The sequence below is a fragment of the Dipodomys spectabilis genome, unplaced genomic scaffold, assembly GCF_019054845.1.
Source record: "Dipodomys spectabilis isolate Male_0828 unplaced genomic scaffold, ASM1905484v1 ptg000424l, whole genome shotgun sequence".
In the NCBI taxonomy this organism is placed as follows: domain Eukaryota; kingdom Metazoa; phylum Chordata; class Mammalia; order Rodentia; family Heteromyidae; genus Dipodomys; species Dipodomys spectabilis.
The window spans coordinates 1,576,713-1,582,409 of NW_024871101.1; positions in this window are offsets into that span (position 1 = coordinate 1,576,713).

Genomic DNA, 5,697 nt, shown 5'->3' on the forward strand with positions numbered 1-5,697 from the left:
GTATTTCATCTCACCCTAGTCAGAATGGCTATCCTTAAGCACATAAACAACCACAGATGCTATTGAGGTTTCAGAAAAATGAATTTTTATACATTGTTGGTAGGAATGTAAACTAGTGTAAACATTATGGAAATCATTATGAAGTTTTCTCAAAAACCTTAAGAGAAAACTCCCCATATGATCAAACAATACCATTCTTGGACATATTTCCAAAGAATTACAAGTCAGGATACAATAGATGCCCTTGAATGTTCTTGTTTGCTGCATCACTATGCATACCAGCCAACTATTGCAACATCCCAGATGTCATATATATATATATATATATATATACATATATATAATATCTAATACAATGGAATACTATTCAGCCATAAAGAAGAATAAAATGTGGGTTGCATTGAGGCAGATGGATCTGAAGACCATCACATTAAGCAAAGTAACTCGAGTGCAATACAAAAATCACATATTTTCATTAATAAATGGTCACTAGACTTAAAAAGATAAACAAGTATGAAAACACAATCAGATTAAAGTGCAGTTTGTACAGGTTTGCAATAGTATGATGAAAACTGGTTTAGCCAGCTGCTGGCTACTCAGGAGGCTGAGATCTGAGGATCATTGTTTAAAGCCAGCCTGGGCAGGAAAGTCCATGAAATTCTTATCTCCAATTAAACACCCCCAAAAAGCCAGAAGTGGAGCTGTGGCTTGAGTAGTAGAGCACTAGCCTTGAGCAAAAAAATGCTCAGGGACAAAACTCAGATCCTGAATACTGACACAATATAAAATAAAATACATCCTGTCAGGATTGTGGGTTTTAATACAGGAAGGGCAGAGAGGGTACATGACTATGAATATGGTGAAAATACGTTTTGTATAAGTATAAAAAAGGGGCAATGAAGTTTATTGAGCTTGCTGGGAAGCAATAGAGGGAAAGCTGAGAGTGACCAAGGGGGAGAATAGATTGTTTGCATTAGGGCCATGTCAAACTGAAACTCCCTTGTACAACTAACTGGTATAAATAAAATGTGGATAAATAAAATCTTTAAGCAATTTGCACAAAAAGACACACATTTTGATCAAAGCTAACTTTGGTTGTAGATAGAGAAAATCAGGAAATACATCTTGCAAGAATGCAAAGCTCTCACAATGTGGGAGTTGTGCCATAGACCTATATTTTATGAGCCTATGGCCTTCTTGTTAAATCCTGCATTTTTTCTTTAATTTCACTTGTATCTTGAAGACTATTGTACAGAATGATCCCTACACTCGTACTTTTTCATTTAATTGCCATGGAAATTTGATAATTTCATCCTAAAGCAGGGTTGAGGAAAATTCAGGAAGAGCTCTGATTACTGAAAACTGGAAAAAATTAATCTTGATTAAAGCACTTCCCCCATGAAAATAGGACCTCCTGAACTTTGTAAAGGTTGATTACTGGAGGCTGTTCTTTGGGGAATGCATAACTGTACTTATTCTAGGATTTTCCAGGAATATCGAAGTGAAATAGTGGAAACATCAAAAAAGAGACTTTTAAAGGTATAATTTGTGGAATGTTGGCAGAAACCTATTTCAGTTCCTAAGATAAAGTGCCAAAATATGCAAACTACTTTCCAAAATCATGATGATTGTAAGGCATGTCTGTCAGCTGTCATCACCAATAAAGCTTTCCAAGTGAAAACTAATGAAACTGGAGGATCACAGGAGATTTATTGTTCACATTTAAAAAGAAATTGCATCTATTTATCATTAGGGATCTCATGGCTTTCTTTGCTTCACTTAATGATTTCAAACATAAAAACTAGGAAGAATGGCAAAGATTAGATTACTGACCATTTTTTTATTTTCATGACTATTCATCTGAACTTCATAAATCACTAAATGTAGCTTCAAATGTTTCACCACATTAGCTCAGTATTATAAACTTCTAGCTTTCCCTAAAACATAAAAACGTTCATCCCTCACATTTCTCTGCTGAAGTTTTTAATACTGAAATGTGCTGAATTAATTTTGTTTGATTGAAAATGTCCTCTCTTTTTCTTTATAGAAGAATGTATTGTCTGGAGTCATTTTAGATGCGGCTATGTGCTTCAAACCTCTATTTGCATTGCATTTTTAGTTTCTGGCATGAGTAACAGGAAAAATTTATATTTCAACACCAATTATATAATTTTCCACCTTGTTATTTCCAGAAAATTGGAAGCTCTACACCATTCTCATCAAGTTGAATTAATAAATGTAAATATTAATTTGGTGTGTGGGATATGGACATTAAAACATAGTTTGAATGTATTATAGTTATTGACTAGCTCCTTGAAAGTATTCTTGGTAGGTAATACCAGGGAAGAAATGGCAGTACAATGCAGGGTTTCTTAGGCATTGCATTACCAAGGAAGAATTCTACACGATTTTGAAATTTACTTTGGAACATGTAACTGTGAACACAATGCTAGTAGAGTTAACTGAATCATGATACATTTGAACCAATATTAATCCTAGTGGAATGCTCAAAAAATTCCTTTTACTCTGCGATATGAGAAAGTACATTTTGTCTGTGACCACAAATAGAATGTTTAAATTCATAGAACCTTAGTGTTGGAAGGGTCCCTCATAGCAGAAACCAGGCTTCTGTTATTTTTTATGATTATCTGCAGGGGATGGTCTGTCCTATCTCTAATTGTAAATTTCTTCAATGGTAACATATTACCTAAAACAACCTGTTTGGTTGGATGTCATCTTTATTCAAAAGCTTCTCTTGGGCTAAGTTAAATCTTTTCTAGTGTTTAGAACCAGAACCATCACATTAAGTTACACTTCTTCCATTAGGCAGTTTTTATAAAGTATGTGGAGATAGCTATTATGTTCCTAAGTCAATTTGTATCTAGTCCTTGTATCACAGTTTCTTTCAAACTTTCATGTGACCTTATTTCCAGATTCTGACATGCTTAAGATATACAAATTATTTCGCTTAGCACCATAGCTTTTGAACTTTTCTATTTGTCTGGTAAGATTATCCTAGACTTATACTAGTTATTGCAAATAAGGGAAACCATGGGACCTATGTTTCTTTGGTTCTGGCTTACTTCACTTAGTATAATTATTTCCAAGTCTTTCCATTTCCTAATAAATGGGGTGGTGTCATTCTTCCTGATAAAGGAATCTATCTATCTATCTATCTATCTAGATAGATAGATAGATAGATAGATAGATAGATAGATAGATAGATAGATAGATAGATAGATAGATATCACATTTTCTTGATCCATTCATCTACTGAGGGGCATCTGGGTTGGCTCCATATCTTAGCTATGGTGAATAATGCTGCTATAAGCATAATTGTGCTGGAAGCTTTAGTATGACCTTTATGTGATCCTTTGGGTAAATGCCCAAAAGTGGGATTGCTGGGTCATAGGAGCTCTAAGAAACACAACAAATCAAAGAAAGATTGGATAAATGGCATTGCATTAAACTGCAGAGTTTCTTCATCGCAAAGGACATAGTTATCGAGATCTATACAAAGCCCACAAATTGGGAGAAGATCTTCACTAAACATACAACAGACAAGGGGTAGGGATACAAGAGGTTTTATCTTTGTTGCTGTTGTTTTTAATGTACTTATAATGTAGAATGTGATTTGATTTGTTTCTTTTGTATGCTCTTCTCCCATGGTATAACCCCTGTTTTCACTGTATTTGATTCTGGTACTCCGCATCTTATATATACATTTTTCTAATTTGAGGAGGGGAAGGGAAATAACAAAATGCTGAAATAAGGATACAGGTTGACACATTGTAACAATGAGATATACAAGACACCATGTTAAAAATGAACTTTATGACTTGGGGGTAGGAGTGGGAAGGTGGGGAGGGAAGGGATGGTAGGGGAAAAACAAAGGAAGGAGTAACAATACTTGATAGAAAATGTACTCATTACAACAGTAAGCCCTCTGTACAGTATCTTTACAATAAAAACATATATCAAAAATAAAAAGATATACTAATTAGACAATGCCTCTTTCCTAATATATAATAATGCTAACTCATTTTAAATAAGTTTTTTATTGTTAAAATACTGTACAGAGGGTTACAGTTACATGAGCAAGGTGAGTACATTTCCTATCAAGCATTGTTGCCTCGTCCTTTATTTTTCCCCTTCCATCCCTTCCTTCCCACCTCCACAACTACTCCCCCACCCCCCCACTCCTGCTGAAGCTGTCAAGTTCATTTTCAACATAGAGTCTTGTACATCTCATTGTTACAATGGGTCAAACTGTATCCCTATTTAAGGATTTTATTTTTTCCCTTCCCCTCCCAAAATTAGAGAAGAGTATATACAAGATACAGTGCATTGGAATCAAATATGGTGAAAACAGGGGCTATACCATGGAAAAAATTATATTGAATGAAGTAAGCCAGGCACAAAGAAACATAGGTCCCATGGTTTTCCTTATTTGTAATAACTAGTACATGTCTAGGACAAACAGAAAAGGTCAAAAGCTATGTACATATGACCATATAAGATGATCTTATGCAAAATGAACCCCAAGATAGGGACACAAGTGGTTTTTTCTTTCTTGCTGTGGTTTTTAACGTATTTATAATGTACTACATGATTTTTTGTTTCTTTGTATGTCCCCCCCCCCCCAAGGAGAATATCTTGAAAAGCAGACAACCTTTGATACTCTTCTGATAATATCACAATGACAGTATATGGGAATGCTAATTTAGAGAAAACCAACTTTAGGCAGCATATCTGAAATCAAAAATTCATATTTCAGCTCATGTAAAAATTTATCATGGTTTCTTTTACATGTTCTTTAGCCATTTGGGATTAAGAAGAACTTCTAACTCTAAGGAGGATGCTTTAGATAATGGAAGTACCATGCAAAGTTAATATGCACATTGACATGTGAATTGAAAATACAAGTTAGCTTGTGAAAAACCTAAATGGGAATGTCATGGACAAGGTGATTATTAAGAGATTTTTTTAAAAAATGTATTGCCAAGGTGATGTACAGAGGGTTACAGTTACATAAGTAAGAGAGTGAGTACATTTCTTATCAAACTTGTTATCCCCTCCCTAATTTTGCTCCCAGTTTTCCTCTCCCCCAATACCCCTAGTTTGTACAGATCATTTCCAACATGTTGTCCTGTGAATATCGCTGCTGCATTGGTTCCCCCTTTGTTCTTTGTCTCACCATTTTTTGTTACCCTTCTCTTCCCTGATTCAGATAAACATAAACATCTAGGACCATCTTAGCAAAAGAGCAAAAGAGCTCAATAGCTATGTACATATGACTATATACGATGATGCTAAGTGAATTGAACTCCAAGACATGGACACAAGATGTTTTTCTTTGTTGCTGTTTTTTAATGTAGTACATTATTTCTTTTTTCATTTTTTGGTTCCCCCTCATTGTTTATCCCATTGTCACTGTATTTGATTCTGGTGCCCTGGGTATTGTATATACATTTATTAAGAGATTTTTTAAAACTTTATTTCATTGTAAAGATGCTGTACAGAGGGGTTATAGTTACACAAGTAAGGCATTTCTTGTCGAGCATTGTTACCCCTTCCCTTGCTGTTTTCCCACTAACCCTTCCCTCCCTGCCTCCTTCACTCACCTCTCCCTCCCCTGCACACACCCAAAGTTGTAAAGTTCATTTCCAATATACTATCTTGTAGGCATCCTTGTTG